Below are 25,710 nucleotides of genomic sequence, written 5' to 3' on the forward strand. Positions count from 1 at the left end.
AACAAGCACGTCATTCGGGACTTGTGGGAGGAAACTGGAGCATCCGGAGGAAACCCACGCAGACACAGGGAGAACGTGCAGACTCCACACAGACAGGAATTGAACCCAGGGCCCTGGCGCTGTGAAGCAACAGCGCTAACCACTGTGCTACCGTGCCATACTCTAGGTTGTAGATTATCAGGCCCTGGGAATTTATGAGCCTTCAATCCAAACAATTTCCCGAATACCATTTCTCTAATAATAATAATAATAATACTAATGCTTTGAGTTGAGTCCCTGTTTGAGCATGGTCTCGGGACTTGTGGCTACCGTGGGGGTGACTTTATTGAGTTCCCGATAATCGATGGTCAGTCGCCATGATCCATCAGGCTTTTTCACTGGCCAAATCGGGGCATTATTAATAGAGGCTACTGATCTAAGTACGCCCTGCTCTAATAAGCTGTCGATAACTTTTGCGATTTCACCCTCTGCCTCTTGGGGAAATCCATATTGCCATTGGGGTCTAGGGTCAGGTCCTGTAATTTGAACCGGTCCAGACATTCTGCCGCAGTCGTGCCTGTGACTCACAAATGCTGATCTGTTCTTTTGCAAAACTGCCCGAACCTGTTTGTCCATGCTGAGCGTGGTCGGGTCAAAACAATACTCTCCGACTGCGCTAATCCTGTTTGCGTACTCACCGTTGCGGGGGCTCTTTCTGACCTTGCCATCCCCCAGACACATTAATTCACTGGATCAAATGACAGTGGTTGTGTGTGTTCATAAAATCAATGCCTAGAATGTGTTCTGCTGTGTGGGGTAGATCTACTAAAACAATGGGGTGTTTGGTGGTAATGTTCCCTAGCTGAATGGGTGCAGGGGCTGTAATGTGTCCCTGCTGTGAGTGGCCTGTGAAGCCGCTGAGGGTGATTGTGGCTGTAGCGGGCCACGTGTCTTTTGATACATATTGGAGGAATTAATTGTGGTGCGGGACCCTCCTGTGTCCCAGAGTAATTCTATGGGCTGTCCCCGTATCTTTGCTGTAACTACCGGTCGTCCGGACCTGTCCCAAAGGGTGTCACAGACCCAAGTGGGGGAGCCCGAACACCGTCAGTCCGTTCCGTCCATGTTTGTCTGTTCTGAATGAGTCCCTATACTGTGAATGGGCTTTGTCCTGTTCCTGTTCAGAGTGCCTGTCTGTTGGCCTCTCTGTGATTTCTGCGGGGCGTTGCACTCTCGTGCAAAATGACCTAATTGTCCACAGTTGTAACATTCCTGTGGCTTCTGTGGGGGGTTGTTCTTTCCTTCATTCACCCAGGCGGGGTTTTGGTGTGCTCTGACTGCCTGAATATCAGCCTCTGCTTGCTGATCTTCGGGTTTCCTAACTGCGGGTTTACTATGGACAGATTGCTCCCAAGCACGGGACAGCCTTTGTAATACCCATTTCTCATTGTGGGCGTCTTCTGAGGGGTCATAATTCGCGCACACTTTCTGTCCTGCCTCTGTGGCATGGGAGATAAGGGTGCGGGTCCATTTGGCCATGTTGTCTGGGGACAAATAGGCGCGGTCTAAGTTTCCAAACTGCTGTGAAATGGATCCACAGCCTTCCTGCAAATGCTGTGGGGTGTTCTGTCTTTTTCTGCCTGCACTTGTTCAGGCCTTCTACGGGGTTTCCTCTATTATATCCGATCGCATCGAGGATCGCTGTGTACATCTCTTCTAGGGTGCCTCCTCCAATGTTCTGTGGGTCTGGAAGTGCTGCTACCACTGAGGGCTCTAGACTTAAAACCGTGAGCTTCACCTGCTCATGCTCACCCAGGCCGGACATGGTCGCCTGTTGCTTTACTCTCACGAAGAATTGGTGGGGGTCTGAGGTGGGGACGAATGGTGTGATCTTGTCGCATGCGTCCCGTAATTGGGTCACGGTTAAGGGGGTGGTATAAGTGAAATCTGGTGTGCCATCTGCGGATGCTTTGCGTTGGGTGGTGACTGGATTCATGGGTGCTGGTGCTATCTGCTCTGTGGGGGGTTGGGGTGCTTTCCTCTTCTGCGGTTTTTTCTTGCGCACATGTTCCCTGAACGTATCTCTGTGCTGTTTCATTTAATTCCTGCCAATCGGGGCCATTTACCTCATCTAACTGTGTCCCAAAGGTGCTTTGGAACCCATTCTGTACGGAAAGCAGAGACTGCAGTTCTGCAATCTGCTTCCGGCATTTTGCGTGGTCCACTGAGCTTTGCCTCTGCTCTGTGGTGGCAGAATGGAGTGCTCTTAAAGCTGCCTTCAGGTCGCTGCATTGCTTCTGCAATGCCTCTACCTGCTTCTCGGATTCGTCTCTTATCAAGACTGTGCATTGCATATCCTGATAGGCCTTTTCATACTGGGTTTGGGAGCTGCTTAAGTGCGCCAGACAAGACTGTTGTGCCCTCTTGGCATCATCCACCTCTACGTCTTTTGCTGCAAGCCTCCATCTCAATTCGATATTCTCTCTCTCTACATCGCTGACATCAACCTTACTCATCCTATTTCTTTCCTCTAACTCCTCTGTGCCTCGCAATTGTGCCACACAGGACACGATTGCCATCGAATACGAGTTTTACCTAAACTCTTTTTGTGAATCTCACTCAGGTTCTCCCACCAAGTATGTCCTATACTCCCGGGACCTGTTTCCTCATTTGAACAGAATTCGCTCCAAAGGGGCCATCCCTTCCCTTTGAGGTACTTTCTGATCTCGACTTCCCAAACGGGACACTGTCCTACTCTGCTGGTCGCTGCGACCACAAACTCTTGAGGGTTCATGAGGCGTTCCATTGCCTGCATGGCCACCTTTCCTATCTGTGCTCTCTTCAAATTTAGAACGAGGGATACTAAGGCGGTGCTATAGATACGGGTACGGCTTTCGCTATTTTCCGGAATATAAACTCCCAACAGTTTTTCACAACAAAAATCTATCAGTTTTACTTTATAACCCTGTTAGTTACGCATGCAAAAACACACTTCCGAATTATGAGGATTGATCAGAACTGCTTGAACACTTGTGATTGTTTCTGTTCCCAATCGGATTTCTGATTTCAAATTGCTTGGTTCTCTCGGCGTGGGGGTGCCACTTCTAGTCGAGTCCAACCAGAGTCGCCACTAAATGTTGCTCGTTCTGGTGAATGCGCTTTACACTCAATTGGCTCTGTTTTATTACTTAGCTCTAGAGTCGCCAGGTAACCTTATGATACCACCACGGGGTTCAAGTTCAAGTTCAGATCAATGACTCAATACACCAGTTAGTAAGGTTCAAATCAAAACACGTTTATTAATACGCAATTAATCGCTACTCATGCAGACAATACTAAAAGACTAGGCTATTCCTACCACTAACAGGCCAGTACTTATATGGATAAGAGAACCTGCTGGGTCAGGGAACAATGGCCTCTTGCTCGATCCTGAGTCTGCAGGCTTCCAGCTGGTACGGACTAAGGGGTCAGGAGCATCTATCTCGTAGCGTGCGTTGACTGGACACTTACTTTATGGTGCAGCAGTTGGCCAGGCCTCTCCTTCTTACGGTCAAGTTCTTCGAGAGCTGCTAAGGTGTTCTGCTGGGAGGGCCGGCTAAGAGAGCGAACTGAACTTAGGACCTGTCTTTTATAGGTCCCAGGGGATTTGTGCCCTTTTGGGCAAAGAATTGTGCGGAGAATTCCGCACCTTTGGGGAGGCCCAACACCAGAGTGGCTAGCGCCACTCCGCTACGCAGGGACCCCCCGCCCCGCCGGGTAGGGGAGAATCCCGCCCCTGTGTTTCCCAACATTTCTGGTGTGTTATTTGTGTCCTCATTTGGGAAGACAGAAGTATTTATTTAGTTGGTCAGCCAGTTTTTGTTGCCTATTATATATTACATCTCATATTGTTGCATATAGCCAGATATAGTCAGCAAATCTAATAATGTCAGAAAAATGTTACTACATTGTCAATATCTGCACTTCCATAGCAGATTTCCACCAAGACTGAATTCTCCTTCATTGATTAACATCCATTGATAAGCTAGTTGACAATCCAGATAACTGATGGCCTTAATTCTATCAGCCTTCCCCCTCTTCATTTTCTTATATATGTATGATGCATTTTCAAAGGACTTCTGACAATTTAAGTAAAATATACAATTTAACACTTAACCACTAGTTTCGAGAGGACAAAGCAGTTTGATTGGCACTCCTTCCACAAACATTCACTCCCTCCACCATTAATAAACAATGGCAGCAGTGGCAGTATGTGCCATCAACAAGCTGAACCGCATAAACTCATTAAGACTCCTTGAGCAGCACCTTCCAAACCCATGACCACTACTACCCAGGACAAAGGCAGCAGAAGTTGCCCACCAAGCCACTCATCATTCTGACTTGGAATATATTGACATTCCTTCACTATCGCTGGGTCAAAGTCCTCAAACTCCCTCCCGATCAGCACGGTGGGTGTAAGTACACCACAGGGACTACAGCAGTTCAAGAAGGCAGCTCACCACCTCTTCCTCAAGGGACATCAGCGATGGGCAATAAATTCCGGATACCCACATCCCATAAATGAATAATTAACAAAAATACCTCCATTCCCCACCAGGATGGCCTGAAGACTGAATAATCCCCATCCCCACCACTCACCATTTTAAAATCAATTTTGTCACCAATTCCCACCCTTCTATCACCTTCACATGATCCACCTCTGACACTTCCCTTCCCTGACCTCTCCATCTCTGGAGAGATACTGTCCATCATTATCCATTACTAGCCCACTGACTCAGTTCCTTTGCCTCTGCCGCATCTGTTCCAATTATGCTACTTTCCAATAGAGTGCCATTAACATATTTTCCTTCTTCCTTAATCATGGTTTCCCACCCACTGTGGTCGACAGGGCCTTCATCCATGTCCGACCCATCTCCCACACTCCTCTTCTCACCCCTTCCCTTCCCTCCCAGAACCAGGATAGGGTTTCCATTCTCCTCATTTTTCACCCCACCAGCCTTCGCATTCAACGAACCATCCTCTGCCAGTTCCACCAACTCCAGCATGATGCCACCCCCAAACACCTCTTCCCCTCACTCCCCCTGTCAGCATTCTACAGGGACTGTTCCCCCTGGGATAACCTAGTCTACTCCTCCATCATCCCCAACACCTATTATCTAAATGGGGAGAGACTTTGGGGGGCTCCGATGCAGAGGGATCTGGGTGTCCTTGTACATGAGTCACAGAAAACTAGCATGCAGGTGCAGCAGGTAATAAGGAAAGCAAATGGAATGTTGGCATTTATAGCAAAAGGAATTGAATATAAAGGTAAGGAAGTGTTGTTGCAACTATACAAGGCATTGGTAAGACCGCACCTGGAGTATTGTGCACAGTTTTGGTCCCCTTATTTGAGGAGAGATAGACCATAGAATATAGAACAGTACAGCACAGTACAGGCCCTTCGGCCCACAATGTTGTGCCGACCATTTATCCTAATCTAAGATCAACCTAACCTGCACCCCTTCAATTTACTGCTGTCCATGTGCCTGTCCAAGAGTTGCTTAAATGTCCCTAATGACTCTGACTCCACCACCTCTGCTGGCAGTGCATTCCACACATCCACAACTCTGTGTAAAGAATCTACCTCTGGAATCTCCCCTGTATCGTCCTCCACTCACCTTAAAATTATGTCCCCTCGTGCGTGACAGCCATTCGGCCCTGGGGAAAAGTCGCTGTCTATCCACTCTATCCATGCCTCTCATCACCTTATACACCTCCATCAAGTCACCTCTCTTCCTTCTTCGCTCCAGTGAGAAAAGCCCTAGCTCCCTCAACCTTTCTTCATAAGACATGCCCTCCAGTCCATGCAGCATCCTGGTAAATCTCCTCTGCAGCATCTTCAAAGTATCCACATCCTTCCTATAATGAGGCGACCAGAACTGGACACAATATTCCAAGTGTGGTCTAACTAGAGTTTTATAAAGATGTAGCAAAACCTTGCGGCTCTTGAACTCAATCCCCCTGTTAATGAAAGCCAACACACAATACGCCTTCTTAACACCCTTATCAACCTGGGTGATAACTTTGAGGGATCTATGTACGTGGATCCCAAGATCCCTCTGTTCCTCCACACTTCCAAGAATCCTGCCTCAGCATTCAAATTCGACCTTCCAAAACGAATCACTTCACATATATCTAGGTTGAACTCCATCTGCCACTTCTCAGCCCAGCTCCGCATCCTATCAATATCCTGTTGAAACCTGCAAGAGCTCTCGACACTATCTACAACTCCACCAACCTTAGTGTCATCGGCAAACTTACTAACCCACCCTTCAACTTTCTCATCCAAGTCATTTATAAAAACACAAAGAGCAGAGGTCGCAGAACAGATGTAATGGGCGGAATTCTCCGCTCCCCACACGGCCTGGGAGAAGCGCGGGAGGGCCTCCCGACACTTTTTACGCCCCCCTGGCCCCTCCCGTGATTCTCCACCCCCCCTCGGAAAAATCGGCGCTCACCGTTTTTCACGGCAAACGTCGATTCTCCGAGCCCGATGGGCCGAGCGGCCAGCCCTTCACGCCCGTTTCACCACGGCAGCAACCACACCTGGTTGCTGCATTCGTGAAACGGGCGGCAGATGCCCGTTTGGGGCATCCAGGGGCCCGATTTGGACGGGAGCACCGTGACTGTGCTCCGGAGGGGACAGGCCCGCGATCGGTGCCCACCGATCATCGGGCCTGCGTCCAAAACGGACGCACTCTTTCCCCTCCGCCGCCCGGCAAGATCAAGCCGCCACGTCTTGCCGGGCAGCGGTGGAGAAAGATGGCACCGCGCATGCGCGGGTTCGTGCAGTCTGCACGGTGATGTCATCTGCGCATGCGCGGGTTGGACCCGGCAACCCGCGCATGCGCGGATGACATCATGAAAAGCGCCGTTCGCGCGTCTCTTCTGGCGGCCGAGGTCGCGGCCAGGAACGACGGGGGCCCGCTCCTAGCCCCCCCGGGTGGGGGTGAATTACGTGTGGGGAGCGGGCCCCGAGGCCGTCGTGAACCACGGCCGAGTTCACGACGGCCTCCGCGATATTTGGCCTTAGCGGAGAATACCGCCCAATGGCATTGGAGGCAGTTCAAAGGAGGTTCACTAGATTGATTCCACAGATGAGTGGTTTGTTGTATGAAGAGAGATTGAGCAGTTTAGGCCTATACTCTCCAGAGTTTAGAAGAATCAGGGGAAGTCTAATTGAGGTATACAAGAAGCTAAAAGGTATGGATAAAGTAGACTTGGAGCTGATGCTTCCTCTTGTGGGGCATTTCAAAACGAGAGATCATAATCTTAGAATAAGCGGTAGCAAACTTAAAACAGATTTGAGGAAAAACTACTTCTCCCAAAGGGTTGGGTGTGGTAGTCACCACTGATGTATATACTGTATATATTTGTGCTTTACAGTAAGGCCCCTGTACTACAGGTACGGGGGTAGATCCCTGCCTGCTGGCTCCGCCCGGTAGGCAGAGTATGAATATGTGTGCTCCCCGTACAGCAGCCATTTTGTTAGCTGCTGTAGGAGGCCACACATCTCTGTGTAATCAAGCCTCGATTACATTCTACTCTCGTCTCGTCGTAATTGATAGTGCATCAATTTATTACACAGAAGATTTTCAGAGATGGACCTCCGCATCAAGCCGGATCACCTGCAGCTGCACCCTCAAGCAGACAATGCCAAAAAGGACTTCGAACATTGGCTAGCCTGTTTTGAAGCGTACATCGGGTCTGCGCCAGATGCAATCCCAGAAGTACAGAAGCTCCAGGTTCTGTACACGCGGCTGAGCTCCAACGTTTTTCCCATCGTCCAGGACGCGCCGACCTACGAAGAGGCCATGGCGCTACTGAAGGAAAATTACGCTCAGCGGACTCACAAAATCTACACCAAGCACCTCCTCTCCACGCGGCGCCAACTTCCTGGTGAGTCTGTGGAAGATTTCTGGGGTGCCCTGCTCACCCTAGTTAGAGACTGTGACTGTCAGGCCATTTCGGCCGTTGAACACGCAAATCTCCTGATGAGATGCATTCGTTACTGGCATAGGGTCTGATTACATTCGCCAGCGCATCTTAGAAGGGGCCACGCTCGACCTCGCGGCAACCAAAAAACGAATTCTCTCTCTTACGGTCGCCTCAGGCCTATGCTCCCGACCGCATGGCCCACCCCCCCTGTGCATCGTGGACCCCGCCGACGGCCACACCATCATGGACCCCATCAGCGACAGTCCCCAACCAACCCCACACCTGCACCGCGCGGCAGTCAACCAACCCCTGGGGACCCAAATGCTACTTCTGTGGACAGTCAAAACACGCCTGACAGCGCTGCCCGGCACGGAGCGCCTTCTGCAAGGCCTGTGGCAAGAAGGGACATTTCGCTGCAGTGTGCCAGGCCCGCTCAATCGCCGCTATTGTCCCGGCACCCCCCCACGTGCGGCCAGTGGGTGCCGCCATCTCCACTCCTCGGACCACGTGCGGCCCGTGGGTGCCGCCATCTTGCTCTACTCACAACATGTGCAGCCCGTGGGTGCCGCCAACTTGCCTGCCCCAGGACACGTGCGACCCAAGGGCTCTGCCATCTTGCCTCCCCCAGGACACGTGAGGCCCATGGGCGCCGCTATCTTAGCCACCTAAGCACCCCTGCCCATCGGGCACCTCATCAGGCCGCTCATCACCTGCAACCGCCGATGACCAGCCGCGTCTCGCCTTGGTCACGATTGACCAGTCTCGACTACACAACCTCGCGATCGCTTCGACAAAGGTGGAGGCCGACGGGCATGAGATCTCCTGCCTGCTGGACTCCGGGAGAACCGAGAGCTTCATTCACCCCGATACAGCAAGGCGCTGCTCCCTTGCGGTACACCGCACTAGCCAGAGAATCTCCCCGGCCTCCGGATCCCACTCCGTGGCGATGTGGGGGTACTGCATCGCCACCCTCACCGTCCAGGGCATGGAGTTCAGCGGCTTCCGCCTCTATGTCCTCCCCAACCTGTGCGCTGCCTCGCTACTCGTCCTGGACTTCCAGTGCAACCTCCAGAGCCTAACCCTGAAATCTGGCGGACCCCTGCCACCCCTTACCGTTTGCAGCCTCGCGACCCTTAAGGTCGACCCGCCTTCCCTTTTTGCAAACCTAACCCCGGATTGCAAACCCGTCGCCACCAGGAGCAGACGGTACAGCACCCAGGACAGGACCTTCATCAGGTCTGAAGTCCAGCGGCTGCTTCGGGAAGGTATCATCGAGGCCAGCAACAGCCCCTGGAGAGCCCAAGTGGTAGTGGTGAAAACCGGGGAGAAAAACAGGATGGCCGTTGACTACAGCCAGACCATCAATCGGTACACGCAGCTCGGCGCGTACCCCCTCCCATGCATATCTGATATGGTCAATCAGATTGCACAGTACCGGGTCTTCTCGACAGTGGACCTGAAATCTGCCTACCACCAGCTCCCCATCCGCAAGGCGGACCACCCATACACTGTGTTCGAAGCAGACGACCGCCGTTACCACTTTCTTAGGGTTCCCTTCGGCGTCACCAACAGGGTCTTGGTGTTCCAACGGGAGATGGACCGAATGGTTGACCAGTACGGACTGCAGGCCACTTTCCCGTACCTGGACAATGTCACCATCTGCGGCCACAACCAGCAGGACCACAACGCTAACCTTTCCAAATTTATCCACACCGCCACTCTCCTCGACCTCACGTATAACAAGGAGAAGTGCGTGTTCAGCACAAACCGATTAGCCATCCTCGGCTATATGGTCCAGAACGGAGTTCTGGGGCCCGACCCCGACCGCATGTGCCCGCTCATGGAACTCCCCCTCCCCCACTGCCCCAAGGCCATCAAACGATGCCTGGGGTTCTTTTCGTATTATGCCCAGTGGGTCTCAAACTATGCGGACAAGGCCCGTCCACTCATTCAATCCACCGTTTTTCCCCTGATGGCCGAGGCTCACCAGGACTTCAACCGTATCAAGGCCGACATCGCCAAGGCCGCGATGCACGCGGTCGACGAGACGCTCCCCTCATCAGACGTCGCTCTGGCCGCCACCTTCAACCAGGCAGGCAGACCCATGGCATTCTTTTCCCGCACCCTCCATGCCTCCGACATTTGGCACTCCCCCGTCGAAAAGGACGCCGAAGCCATTGTTGAAGCTGTGCGGCATTAGAGGCATTACTTGGCCGGCAGGAGATTCACTCTCCTCACTGACCAACGGTCGGTTGCCTTCATGTTTAATAACACACAGCGGAGCAAGATCAAAAATGATAAAATCTTGAGGTGGAGGATCGAGATCTCCACCTATAACTACGAGATTTTGTATCACCCCAGTAAGCTCAACGTGCCCCCCCGATGCCCTATCCCGAGGTACATGTACCAGTGCACAAGTGGACCGACTCCGGACCCTGCAGGATAATCTTTGTCACCCAGGGGTCACCCGTTGTTACCACTTCATCAAGGCCCGCAACCTGCCCTACTCCATCGAGGAAGTCAGGGCGATCACCAGAGACTGCCAGGTCCGCGCGGAGTGTAAACCGCACTTCTACCGGCCAGACTGTGTGTGCCTGGTGAAGGCCTCCCGCCCCCTTTGAATGCCTCAGCATGGACTTCAAAGTGCCCCTCCCCTCCACCAACCGAAACACGTAATTCCTCAGTGTGGTCGATGAATATGCCCCTTTGCCGTCCCATGCCCCGACATGACGTCTGCCATCGTCATCAAAGCCCTCAACACCATCTTCGCTCTGTTCGTCTTCCCCGCCTATGTCCACAGCGACCGGAGATCCTCATTCATGAGCGATGAGCTGCGCCAGTTCCTGTTCAACAGGGGCATTGCCTCGAGCAGGACGACCAGCTACAAGCCCTGGGGAAATGGGCAGGTGGAGCGGGAGAATGGGTGGGACTGGAGGGCCGTCCAGCTGGCCCTACGGTCCAGAAACCTCCCGGCCTACCACTGGCAGGAGGTCCTCCCCGACGCACTCCACTCCACACGGTCGCTCCTGTGCATCGCGACTAACAAAACCCCCCATGAACGTTTCTTTGCCTTCCCTAGGAAGTCCACCTCCGGGTTTCGCTCCCGACATGGCTGGCAGCTCCAGGACCCGTTCTCCTCCGTAGACACGTGCGACTCCACAAGGCGGACCCGTTGGTTGAGAGGGTACAACTACTCCACGCAAACCCGCAGTACGCTTACGTAGCGTACCCCAACGGCCGCCAAGACACAGTCTCCCTCAGGGACCTGGCACCAGCTGGTTCCCCACACCCCCCGCAGCCCCCGCTTCTGGACAATCCGTCCTCCCCTTGCTCCCACCCGGGGATGAAGAGGATTTTGACACGCTCCCGGAGTCACCGAAGACCAAGCTACCGCCTGAGTTGCCACCAGCACTGTGGCGCTCTTGACAGCAGATCAAGTCACCGGACTGCCTGAATTTGTAATATTCTCTGTGATTTTAAACACACCGTTTCTGTATATAGTTCTCCACCATCTCCGCTGGACTCATTTTTTAACAGGGGGTGAATGTGGTAGTCACCACTGATGTATATACTGTATATATATGTGTTTTATGGTAAGGCCCCTGTACTACAGGTACGGGGGTAGTTCCCTGCCTGGCTCCGCCCAGTAGGCGGAGTATAAATATTCGTGCTCCCCGTACAGCAGCCATTTTGTCAGCTGCTGTAGGAGGCCACACATCTCTGTGTAATAAAGCCTCGATTACATTCTACTCTCACCTCGTGGTAATTGATAGTGCATCAGTTGAGAATCTGTGGAATTCGCTACCCCAGAGTGCAGTTAATGCAGAGGCAGTGAGTAAATGTACGGAGGAGTTAGACAGATTTTCTATTGGTAATGGGTTGAAGGGTTATGGAGAACGGGCAGGACGGTGGAATTGATGCCAGGATGGGATCAGCCATGATCACATTGAGGGTGTTAGGCTCGGGAGGCTAAATTTCCTAATCCTGCTCCTCGGTCATGTGTTCTTGGGAGGAGATGCTCTGACTGATTTTGCAATCCAGCTCTTGGTCTGTAACGTTGTAGGTAGCAGATGAGGACCAAACCAGCCATGATAGACTGGCGGAGCAGACTCGATGGGCCGAATGGCCTAATTCTGCTCTTACATTTTATGAATTTATGAACTCAGCCTCTTCCCATGACACCTTCCCATGCAATCACAGAAGGTGCAACACCAGTCCCTTTACCTCCTTTTTGCTCACCCTCCAATGGCCTAAACACTCTTTTCAGGTGAGGCAGTGCTTCACGTGCACTTCCTTCATTCTCTGCTCCCAATGTGGTCTATTTTACATTGGAGAGGCTAAATGTAAACTGGGTGATTGCTTTGTCGAACACCTTTGGTCCGTCCACAAGCAGGACCCAGACCTTCCTGTCGTTTGCCATTTCAATTCACCGTTCTTGTCCTACTGCAATGTTCCAGTGAAGTCTAACGCAAAATGGAGGAGCAGCACCTCATCTTTCAATTAGGCATGTCACCTTAATGACCACTGGTAATGCTATGCTACCCATCTTCTTCTTCCTTGGCAATCACTCACTAACGAGTATGATTTTCAACCTCAGAAAGTCCATGTCACTGGTCATGGGTTTTCTGCTGTTCCTTGTGTGGCTGATGAGCCCGATCCTAGAGCCACATTGCCAACAGCATACTTGGCAGGTATCTCCGGGAGGTGGACTCCATGTTGCTGGTATTCCTTTCTCTTGCTCCTTTTCCAGGCCTCCTCTCGCTGTTGGGTGTCCTCGAAGAATTGTGTCACTTTAATCAGAAGGTTGCTCCAAGTAGGTTAGGTACCTTCTGAGCAAACGTCTCCCAGGTGTTGACGCATATGTTGCATTTTTGAGGTAAGCCTGCAGGGTCTCTGTAGTGCTTTCTTTTTCCTCCTCTTGTTCGGAGCTTCCTTGAGCTGGACAAAGAAGATTTGCTTTGGCAGTCGGAATTGTGACATCTTAAGCACTTGGTCGGCCCAACAGAGATGAATTTGGATAATCATGGACTCGATGGCCTGGTACTCTTGGCTAATTCAAGGAAGCTGATGTTAGTATGCTTGTCCTCCCAGCTGTTGCGGAGAATTTGTCTCAGACAGTGTTGATGGTACTTCTTGCATCTGTAATTTCCCAAATAATGGTCACAAAACAATGGGTCTACCTTCTTACTGAATATGCAAAGATATTGCTCCTTTGATAAATATAGTTAATGTCACATGGACAATTAATTGTTCCAGCATGGTTATAGAATGAATGTGTCCTCTTTTAGTGATGCTTTACTTGTCTGGCTTCCAAGCGGGTTTCCAAGGCAGGTGGAGGCCACTTTATTGCACCTTAAAGAGGTGTTTCGATCTGAATTCTCTTATTAATAAGGGGATCATCTTGACTAATAAGGGGATCAGGGGTTAGAATCATAGAATTTATACTGCAGAAGCAGGCCATTCAGCCCACTGGCCCTTGGAAAGAGCACCCTAATTAAGCCCACGCCTCCACCCTAACCCTATAATCCAATAACCCCACCTACCCTTTTGGACACTGAGGGGCAATTTAACATAGCCAGTTCACCTAACCTGCACAACTTTGGACTGTGGGAGGAAACTGGAGCACCCGGAGAAACCCACGCAGACATGGGGAGAAAGTGCGAACTCCACACAGACAATCACCTGAGGCCGGAATTGAACCCGAGATCCTGGAGCTGTGAGGCAGCAGTGCTAACAACTGTGCCTCCGTGCCACTGGGTTATGGGGAGAAGGCAGGAGAATGGGGATGAAGAGCATATCTGCAATGATCGAATGGCGGAGCAGACTCGAAGGCCAAATGGTCTAATTCTGCCCCTGTATCATATGGTCTTACGAACGCCACTTACGCTGTGCGCCTGTGCGGTCATTTATAAATTTTCTTCTTCCTCTGATTAACACAAATAAATCCTAATTGGGAATACACCTCCTGCTTCGGGAAATAAAAGAAACAAAAACTTGCATTTAGATAGTGACATTCATGATCACCTGACATCCCACAGTCAATGAAATACTTCTGAAATGTAGTCACTGTAACGCAGATTTCCACAGCTCCAAAATGTCCAAACACAAGTTTGATCAGAGTTGAACTGAATCAGAGTTAACTCTTCAAAGAACCAGAATAGACCACAAATTCTTTGAAATGATGTAACATCTGTAGTCCATCTCATGTAATTGAAAACACTGGGCGGGATTCTCCGTTTCTGAGACTAAGTGCTAACGCCAACGGACAATCCGTGGACTTTTACGGCGCCGCACCTGGACCAATTCCGCTACCATTGAGGAGTTAGCACCAGCGCCGTGTGGAACACAGTCGATTCCCATGAAAAACGGTGGGGGATTGGCCGGGTCTGTAATTGACATTTGGGAGGCTGACAAGCTGCAGCCGCACACACCCCACACGCACACTTATCGGAGCCAAAAAGATGGCACAGATTGTGCTGGAGCGTGCCCATACAGCTGATTGATCGGCTGGAGCCAGAGTTCACCCAGGTGGGTGCCCCAGGGGGGACACACCTATATGCCCCCTGGCACTAGGTTTAAAGCGGGCTGTTAGTAGTGTGCGCAGCTGCGTGGCTGACTTGCCGGCTGCGACAATGGGGTTCCGTGTACGTCCACTCCGAAGCCACAGCCCACCTCCTGGCCACCACCCACGACTCCCCCAGCCCTGGCAGAAGACCCCCAGCCAGCGGCACGACTGTTGGCAAACTATGGTGATGTTGGACGCTTTCTGTACACCCCTTCTCTCTCTCAGCAGTCAACATGCCAGGGTCACGATTTTTGAAAGCACAAGTGAACGACGTCGCCGGGAACTCGGCCCATTGGAGGCGGACAATCACGGGTGGGCCCACTCATGATATTCAAACGATGTTTAAAGTGCGCGCAGAGTGAAACATCCTTGTCTGCCTGGATTTCCTCCGGGTGCTCCGGTTTCCTCCCACAGTCCAAAGATGTGTATGTTGGGTGGATTGGCCATGATAAAATTGCCCCTTCGTGTCCCAAAGGTTAGGTGGGGTTACTGGGTTATAGGGATAGGGTGGAGGCGTGGCTTTAAGTAGGGTGCTCTTTCAAAGGGTTGGTGCAGATTCAATGGAGAATGGCGTCCTTCTGCACTGTCAATTCTATGATTCTGTATGATTCTGTGATTCACACCTGAGCTGAGATCAGTGGAAACATAAGAAATCAAATCACAGGTCAGGATAACAGCACTGGCGTACAAAGTAAGTAGAATTCAGATCTAAACACCACTTGAAGGTGCAATAAAGTGACCTGTACCTGATGTGCAACAGAGAGTATTCAGCTAATACAATCAGAACAGAGACCCAATGTAATGGAACTTTGCCCATTCTTTGGGCATGCTCTTTACCCAGGTTAGCAGGGATAACTCGGGCCAGGAATATAGGCCTTGTAACTTTAACATTCTTCTGTGCAAATGAAAAGCAGGAAGTTCTGGCCTTTTCTGTCATTTTATCTTTTATGTATATCATCACTGAATTTACAGAAAATAATTTAATACATATTTAACAATATGAAAACTGAAGATGAACCATACCTGGAGCATTAAAACCCAAATTGGCTAGAGTGCTTCACAAGATGCAATGAATTTCTAACCATTGTAGCTCTTGTCACAACAGCATTTTTATTACACCGACAAACTCCTAATGCAATATTGTTTCAATGGTAAAAGCAATAGAAACATAACAATGCAGTTTCCATGAAGAAAAGCTGACAATATTCTCTCTGCTGTCCACTTAAATAGTCAATAAAAGTCCCTTTCAATATCTTTTGTTGATCAAAGTTAAAAGAAGTTTAGATTCAAAAACAAATTCTTCCCCGCTGTTACCCAACTCCTAAACGATCCTCTTACGGACTGACCTGATTAACACTACACTCGTGTATGTTTCACCCAATGCCAGTGTCTATGTATTTACATTGTGTACCTTGTGTTGTCCTTTTATATATTTACTTTTCATGTACTAAATGATCTGTTTGAGCTGCTTGCAGGAAAATATGTTTCACTGTACCTCGGAACATGTGACAATAAACAAATCCAAGAAGTTTAATTAATGGACAAAACATGTCAATTTTACTCCTGTATCGTCGTTACTTTCCATCATTTCCCTTACACTCTTTGACAAGATATAAAATAAATGTGTGTCATCTGCAAGTTTCTCATCTATAGCTTCCAAATTAGCTTTCCATTGCAGCCAATCAGGATTGTGTCTATTTTGTCAGTATCACAATGATTGGTTAATGAATAAACTCCGTCATCTTGTTCTTCCCAACCTCTAAACATGCTACTCCACATGCACTGCCCAGTCACCATGCTCACTATTGTTTTGGATACTGTTCGGAAATTGGGAAATTAACAGGGTAAACAGTGAACTTGAGATGAAATCAAATCAGCTGAGAAGTAACAAGACTAACGTCCAGATGAATAATGAGATGTAATTTGTCCAGTGACAAGACTAGCAGGCATCGAGAAACATTGCGGTGTGAATAGCCATATCAGAAAACTTGTTCATCAGTGATCAGTGGGGCTATGCAATGAATAACTTCTAAAGGCAATGAGAGATGTAGACAGCTGATTCCACAGGGTGGAATATCAAAGAGACTGAACGGTATAACTGCTATCACACTCATTGGGGAATCAGGGTAGTCCTCCATCCAACAGTCAGACAGGCCAGTTCCATCTATGATCCAAACCAGGAAGGCCTGTTCCATCTCACATTTAGATCCACAGCAGATTGCAGATATTCTTCTCTAAAAGATGCAGTTTCCTGCCTTCGCTGAACCAGGAACAGACATTTTCCTAGACTTGGTCATCTAAGTGGTATTCTGCAGCAAATATTAGCTGGATTTCACCTATATAGAGTTAGTAAAATTAGATGTTGCTTGGGAAAAGATGTTGCTTGCTCAATTATTTAGGGAACATGGGTATATTTTGGGAACAAAAGGTAACCTCAGCTAAAATGGTGTGTTTAGTTATCAATATACTTAAGTGTATGAAGAGATGGGAGAAAGAAGGTAGTTGCCTTGCAGTCTATTTTACCTGGAGTGCGGCGAGGGGAGTATTTTGGTGGCCCTACTACCGGGCTGAGGATGCAGGAGGGCTTGCTCGAGCAATCTATGGATGTTTTAAAGGTCTGTTTTTGGGAGACTTCCAGTGGCGGCATGTAGAGGGAAGTCTCATGTTGTTTGGCTCTTGCTTGAGGGGTGCTTTTAGGAGTTTAAAAGTCCAGTCCTGGGGGCAATTTGCAAATGATTGGATGTAGAAAGAAAAAAAGAAGGTAAAGAATGTCAAAAGGTTTAAGGAAAACAGCTGTGAAGAAGGGAGGGTGTGAGTGTTCACTATTGGGTGAGAGGGCCAGCCAGGGAGCTGACCAGACGGCGGAGGCTGGGCTGCTGGGTGGGGCCGCACTGTCACAGCAGAGAGGATGACTGAGGTGATGGCGGTGGCTTTGAAGGCGTTGGCGGAGGAGGCATTTGGCCCGGTGAGGGTGGCTGTGGCAAAGACATCGGCCGAGGTGAGGGAGCAGAGCGCGAGGATGAAGGGAGTGGAGGAGGCCATGTCGAAGCACAGCTATGAGCTCGCCTCGATGGGGGATGAGCTGAGGAGGGTGTTCGAGGCAAATAAGGGACTTTGAGCAAAGCTGGAGGACTTGGAGAAATGCTCGAGGCCGCAAAATTTGAGTATTGTGGGCCTGCCTGAGGGGGTGGAAGGCTTGAGGCTGACAGAGTACTTCGCTAAGATGTTGGTGGAGCTGATGGGGGAGGGAGAGGAACCCTCTTGGTATGAACTGGACCGAGCCGATCGATGAGGCCTAAGTCAAAGTAGAATGAGCTGCCAAGGACAGTGATCATCTGCTTCCACAGGTGCCATATGAAGGAGAAGGTTCTGAACTAGGCAATGCAGAAGGTGCTGTGGGCTGATGCTGGTGTTCGCATTTACCAGGACTTTAAGGTGGAGCTGGCAAAGAGACAAGCTGCTTTCGGCCGAGTGAAGATGGCATTATACAACAGCGAGGTGCGATTTGGAGTGGTGACCTACAACGCCAGAAATTTCTACTTCGAGATGGTGGAGGGGGCGGAGGGGTTCGTGAAGGCAGAAGGCTTGAGACAGATGTGAAGAATGGGACTGAAGATGGGTTGTGGATGGTGAAAGGGGAGTTGGAGAGTGCATAAATGTGGTTCTGACCTATATTGTTATTTTTTACTTCACGCCATTATAGAGGTTAAGTTTTTTGATTGTTATTCATTGTTGCAAAGGTTTTATTTTGCTGAGATGTTTGTGTTTGATTGTTTACCTGGGACTGGACGGGAGGAGAGGGGAGGGAAAGCCTATGGGGTGCCCTGCGCTAGCTATCTTAAGACGGTGAGTAAATGGAGGTGTGGTGGGGGGAGGGACTGCGGACATTGAGGCCTGGTGAACAGGTTTCACTGGGCCTAGGAGGTGTGAAAAGGGGGAGCGGGGATCGATACTGGGTGAGGCATTTACAAGAGGAATTGCAAGGGGGGATTCTGGGAGGGGGAGCGGGTCAGGCTCAGTGGGCAGGGCCTGGAGTTATGATGATGGTTGATTGGGAGGGATGGGGAGGGAGGGGGGTGGGGGGTGAGAGACCCCCTGTTAGGATAGTTACGTGGAACATGAGGGGGTTGGGAGGCCCAGTCAAGAGATCAAGGGTGCTGGCATATCTGAAAGATTTAAGGCTGATGTGGCAATGCTGCAGGAGACTCATTTGAGGGTGAATGATCAGGTGAGGCTTAGGAAGGGCTGGGTTAGTCAGCTGTTTCACTCGGGATTTGACGGCAGGGCTTGAGGGGTAGCGATACTGGTTAGCACAAGAGTACGGTTCCAAATTGAGTAAGTGGTTGCGGACCAGGGAGATAGGTATGTGATAGCGACAGGGGCACTGGAGGGGAAGTTGGTGGCGCTGGTAGAAATGTATAGTCCCAACTGGGATGATGTAGGGTTTGTAAAGAAGGTGTCTGGGGCCATCCTCGACTTGGACTCACTTGAATTGATAGTGGGTGGAGACTGGAACTTGGTGCAGGAGCCAAGACTGGACAGGTCACGGTCGCGCTCACTTGTCCCATCAGGAGGGGCGAAGGTATTGGCTGGACGAATGCCGGAAATGGGAGGGGTGGAGCCTTTGAGGTATTTGCACATGGGGGAGTGGGTGTATTCTTTTTTTCTCTTCAGTCCATCAGGTTTATTTGCGGATTGACCTTTTCGTGGTGGCTGGGGGTCAAGGGGTCAGAATATTCGGCAATTACGATATAGGATGATGCGCCGCATTGGGTGGATATTATGGTGTTGGAGAGGGGGGCAGTACAGAGACGAGGGTGGAGGTTAGATGTGGGGCTTTTGGGGGACCAAGGGTTCTGTGATAAGATTGGGAAAGTAATTGAGGAGTACGTGGTGTTTAACTGTACGGGGGAGGTTTCGCAGGCGGTGGTTTGGGAAGCTCTAAAGGCGGTGGTGAGGGGCGTAGGTGATCTTGTTTAAGGCAAAGGTGGATATGGAGGAGAGGGTGGAGTGGCAAAGGGTAATAGATGAGATGCTGGAGGTAGACAAGAGTTATGCAGAAGACAGGGATCCAGCCAAGTTGGAAAAGAGGAAGGAGTTGCAGGCGAGCTTTGATTGGCTGTCCACAAGGAAGGCGGTGCGCCAACTGAGGCGGGCAAGGGGAGCGGTTTACGAATATGGAAGGAAGGCATGTTGGTAGGCCAACTTCAGAGGGAGGCAGCGGCGAGGGAAATTGTCCAGGTGCGGGTTAGGGCAGGGAAGTTGGTGGTGGCGCCGGATCAGATTAATAGGGTGTTTGAGGAGTTCTACGAGAGATTGTGTAGGTTGGAGTCACCTGGGAAGCATCGGGGGGGGTGCAGGAATTCCTGGATGGTTTGGAATACCTGAGGTTGGGGGAGGACGATGGGGCCATATTTAGGGGGCGATAGTGGAGCAGGAGATAAAAGATGTGATTGGGAGGATGCAATTGGGGAAGGTAGCAGGGCTAGATGGGTTTCCGGTGGAGTACCACAAGAAATTTAAAGATAAATTGGCGCCGCTAATGGTGGGGATATTTGAGGAGGCGATGGGGAAGGGGGTGTTGCCATCAATCTCCCTGTTGCTCAAGAAGGATAAGGATCCGACAAGAGTGTGGGTCGTATAGGCCCATATCACTTTTGAATGTGGACGCAAATCTGTTGGCGAAGGTATTAGCGGGTAGGTTGGAGTAGTGCCTCCCGAAGGAGATAGGGGAAGATCAATCGGAGTTTGTGAAGGGGAGGCAGCTCTTTTTGAATATTAGGAGGGTATTGAACGTGGTTATGGCATCGGCGGAGGGCAGGGAGACAGAGGTGGAAGTGGCGTTGGACGCCGAGAAGGCGTTTGACCGAGTAGAGTGGGGGTATTTGATGGCGGTTCTGGAGCGGTTTGGGATTGGGCCACGATTTGTAGATTGGGTAAGGCTGCTGTACAGGGAGCCGAGGGCAAGTGTGAGCACGAATAACATGAATTCAGGATATTTTGCTCTGCAGGGATGCCCTATGTCCCTCCCCTGTTGCTCGTCCTTGCGATAGAACCTTTGGTCATTGCGTTGAGGAACTCAGAGGTGTGGCGAGGGATAGTGCGGGGGTGGAGCTACCATTTTGTAGGGCAGTGATTCACTTTAGATATCTGGGGGTGCAGTTGGTATGGGATTGCCGGGGGTGGGGGTGGGGTGGATTCCGTAGATATAATATTACTAGTTTGGTGGGGAGGGTAAAAACGGATCTGGCAAGGTGGGATGGTCTTCCTCTGTTGCTGGCAAGTTGGGTACAGGCAATTAAAATGAATATGTTGCCACGTATTTTGTTCATTTTTCAATGCCTGCCGATGTTCCAGCCGAAGGCATTTTTTAAGGAGGTTGAAAAGATGATTACCTTGTTTGTATGGGGGGGGGGGGGGGGGGGGGGGGGGGGAGGTGGCCAGGATTAGAAAGGTGCTGTTACAGAGAGGACGGTAGTCAAGGGGATTGGGGTCTTCCGAATTTACTATATTATTACTGGGCGGCGAACGTGGAGAAGGTGAGCGGCTGGGTTAGAGGGGGGGGGGGACTTGCAGTGGGTTAGAATGGAGGAGAGTCTGTGCAGGGCTGAGTTGGGGCTGAGGGCGTTGGCAACAACGCCGCTCTCGATGGCCCCGGGGAAATATCCGGGGAGTCCGGTGGTAGCGACATTAAAAATCTGGAGGCAGTTGCATCAGCACTTTAAACTGGGTCAAGGCAAATGCCGATTCGGGGGATTCATAGATTTGAGCCAGGGAAGTGGGATGGAACTTTTTGGAGATGGGAGGAGAAGAGAGTTAGGGCACTAAAAGATTTGTTTTTGGAGGGCCAGTTTGCGGGACTGGAGGACCTGGGGGCGAAGGTTGGGGCAGGGGGAGATGTTTTGAGGTCTGGGATTTTGCTAAGATGGAGATACAGAGCTTTCCGGTGGTGCCAGTCCCCACACTGTTGGAAGAGGTACTGACGACAGGGGGAATGGCGAAGGCGGTAGTGTCGGCGAATTATGGGGTGATTCTGGGAGAAGAGAAGACATCGCTGGAGGGGGATTAAGATAAAGTGGGAGGAAGAGTTGAGAGAGGGCATGGAGGAGGGGTTGTGATGTGAGGTGCTCCGGAGGGTGAATACTTCAACTTTGTGCGTGAGATTGGGGCTGATACTGCTGAAGATGAGGACTCTTTGAGGGGGTAGACAAAGTTTGTGAATGGTGTGGGGGGTGGGGACGGGGGGCCTGCAAATCATGTTCGTACGTTTTGGTCCTGTCAAAAGCTGGAGAGGTATTGGAGGGAGGACTTCAGGGTAATCTCGAAGGTGGCGCATATAAAACTTGAACTGAGTTCCCTGGAAGCCATTTTCATGATATCGGATCAGCCGGGGTTGGAAGCAGGTGCGGAGGCAGATGTCTCAGCTTTCGCCTCGCTGATCGGCCGAAGATGAGTCCTGTTAGGGTGGAGGTCAGCTTCTCCACCTTGTGCCCTGGAGTGGCGGGGGGATCTGATGGAGTTCTTAACACTCGAGAAAGTGAAGTTTGAGTTGAGGGGAAGGAAGGTCGAGTTCTAAAATTCATGGGCTTTGTTTCTTATGCACTTTCAAGCATTGGATGGCATCGAACATTAGGGGGTCGGGTTGGGGGTGGAGTTGGACTTTGTATGTTGTTGGTGACTATGTATGGTGATGGATTCCTGATTTTTTCTCTTTGATGTTTGTACATAAATGATCTGGACGAAGGTATAGGTGGTCTGATCAGCAAGTTTGCAGATGATACTAAGATTGGTGGAGTTGCAGATAGCGAGGAGGACTGTCAGAGAATACCGCAAAATAGAGATAGATTGGAGAGTTGGGCAGAGAAATGGTAGATGGAGTTCAATCCAGGCAAATGCGAGGTGATGCTTTTTGGAAGATCTAATTCAAGAGCGGACTATATGGTCAATGGAAGAGTCCTGGGGAAAATTGATGTACAGAGAGATCTGGGAGTTCAGGTCCATAGTACCCTGAAGGCGGCAACGCAGGTCGATAGAGTGGTCAAGAAGGCATACAGCATGCTTTCCTTCATCGGACGGGGTATTGAGTACAAGAGTCGGCAGGTCATGTTACAGTTGTATAGGACTTTGGTTAGGCCACATTTGGAATACTGCGTGCAGTTCTGGTCGCCACATTACCAGAAAGATGTGGATGCTTTAGAGAGCGTGCAGAGGAGGTTCACCAGGATGTTGCCTGGTATGGAGGGTGCTAGCTATGAAGAAAGGTTGAGTAGATTAGGATTGTTTTCGTTGGAAAGACGGAGGTTGAGGGGGACCTGATTGAGGTCTACAAAATTATGAGAGGTATGGCCACCCACTTCATAACCTCAGCTATTCACAACCATAAATAGTTAAGCCCATCATTTCAATTTGCAATTCTAGTCAAATAATAGAACATAGAACATAGAACAGTACAGCACAGAACAGGCCCTTCGGCCCTCGATGTTGTGCCGAGCAATGATCACCCCACTCAAACCCACGTATCCACCCTATACCCGTAACCCAACAACCCCACCCCCCCTTAACATTACTTTTTAGGACACTACGGGCAATTTATCATGGCCAATCCACCTAACCCACACATCTTTGGACTGTGGGAGGAAACCGGAGCACCTGGAGGAAACCCACGCACACACGGGGAGGACGTGCAGACTCCGCACAGACAGTGACCCAGCCGGGAACCGAACCTGGGACCCTGGAGCTGTGAAGCATTTATGCTAACCACCATGCTACCGTGCTGCCCCTCAAGAGGTATTGAGGTTGAGGAGATGAAAACAAGCACAAGGCCTTGAGAATAATGACACAGGGATAAAAGGAAGGTTTAAATTCTGACAGTGATTTCCCTAAAATTTGCTTGGGTAATGAGGAAGTTCTGAAAAAATTAAACATCTGGATGAGTTACCTTGCAGAGAAGAGCTGGAGTGAATCGAAATAGTTATTGCAGTCTTATAAATGTATTTGTGGGGATAAGTTAGGTCGAACAGAGATAGCAATGCATAGTGTAGATATGGGGGCCACAGTCCTGGTAAAGCAACACCCTTATAGGTTAAATCCAGCAAAGCTATCACACGTACAAAAGGAAATTGAATATATGCTACAAAATGACACTATTGAATTGAGTTCTAGTGATTGGAGCTCCCCTATTGAACTGCCGCTGAAGCCAAATGGAATTGGCTTTATGTGGACTACAGAAGAATGAATACCGTCACCAAAAAGGATTGGTTTCGGATACCACATTTGGAAGATTGCATCAAAAGATTTGTACAGTCTAAATTCATCGCAAAGATAGACTTACTAAAGGGCTATTGGCAAATACCTTTGACCAAGTGAGCAATGGAAATCTCTGGATTTGTGAATGGGCTTTATCAATTCAAAGTTATGCCATTTGGGATGAAGAACACACCTGCAGCTTTTCAAAGACTCACAAATAAAGTTATTCAAGGTCTGAGTCACTGTGCAGTGTACATTGATGATTTTGTGGTGTTCAGTCACAGTTGTGAAGAACATCTGCACCACTTAAAATAACTGTTTGACCACTTGAAAGGAGCCAATCTCATCATGAGTCAGCAAAAAGCGAATTTGCTAAAGCCCAAATTCCATATCTGGGACATATTGCACATGGTCAAATGGTCCCATGAGATCCAAAAATGGAGGCCATTTGTGATTTTCCTAAACCCACCACAAAAAAAAGATTTCAAGGTGTCTGGGAATGAGTGGATTCTATAAGTTCATGCCGAACTTAAGTGTTATGGTAGCACCTCACACACAGAGCTTTTAAAGAAGACCAGGTGCGGTATTCTCCGACCCCCCGGGGGGTCGGAGAATCACCCGGGGCCGGCGTCAATCCCGCCCCCGCCGTGTCCCAAATTCTCCGCCCCCCCGAGATTCGCTGGTTCACGCCACTCCGACACGCTGGGACTCCCCGCCCCGCTGGGTAGGGGAAAATCCCAGCCTAGGTACTTTAATTGGATGGAGGACTGCAAAACGGCCAGTAATCTGACAGAAACAATCATTTATGGCCCATAACCCCCAAAGATCTCTGGAAATACTTTGAGATCGGAACGCCAGGTTATTACGATGGACCCTGTGAGTTCAGGGAACGTGGATATTTTGGGAACAGTGTGTTTTATACACTTAAGTGAATATTAGTCTTTTGTCATGTGTTTTATTGCTTTTATTTTAATAAATATTCTTTATTATTTATTTACACAATGACAGGACTGGTTCCTCACTGGGTTGTACATCATTCCTCACATTATTCCAAGCAAATCTACACCACCAAGAACTACTGTTTCACATTATCCTTCGGGGTTTTGAGACATTCTTGCAGTTAACATCAGCAGCGTCTTTAACAGATAACCCACAGAACATAAACATAAGGACATAAGAACTAGGAGCAGGAGTAGGCCATCTGGCCCCTCGAGCCTGCTCCTCCATCCAACGAGATAATGGCTGATATTTTGTGGACTCAGCTCCACTTTCCCGTCCGAACACCATAACCCTTTATTCCTTTATTCTTCAAAAAATTATCTATCTTTACCCTGCAAACATTTACTGAAGGAGCCTCAACTGCTTCACTGGGCAGGGAATTTCATAGATTCACAGTTCCTTTGGGTGAAAAAGTTCCTCCTGAGCTCAGTCCTAAATCTACTTCCCCTTATTTTGAGACTATGCCCTCTAGTTCTGCTTTCACCCACCAGTGGAAACAACCTCCCGCATCTATCCTATCTATTCCCTTCATAATTTTATATGAACAATACCCCCCCCCCCCCCCCCCAGGTGGATGAGCAGGTTCCTTGGCGTAGAACATAGGTGCACAAGGTATGCGGGAGGGCCAGTAAACTATGTCCACATGTTCTGGACATGCCCAAAGTTGAGGGGATTCTGGCAGGGGTTTGCGGATGTCATGTCAACGGTGTTAAAAACAAGGGGGGCACCGAGTCCAGAGGTGGCGATTTTTGGAGTGTCGGAAGATCTGGGAATCCAGGAGGAGAGAGAGGCAGACGTTCTGGCCTTTGCTCTTTGCTGGCCCGAAGACGGATATTATTAGCTTGAAGGGACTCGAAGCCCCCGAAGTCGGAGACCTGGCTATCAGACATGGCTAGCTTTCTCTGTTTGGAGAAAATCAAGTTCGCCTTAGAACATAGAACATA

This window comes from Scyliorhinus canicula, chromosome 6 (genome assembly GCF_902713615.1).
Source record: "Scyliorhinus canicula chromosome 6, sScyCan1.1, whole genome shotgun sequence".
In the NCBI taxonomy this organism is placed as follows: domain Eukaryota; kingdom Metazoa; phylum Chordata; class Chondrichthyes; order Carcharhiniformes; family Scyliorhinidae; genus Scyliorhinus; species Scyliorhinus canicula.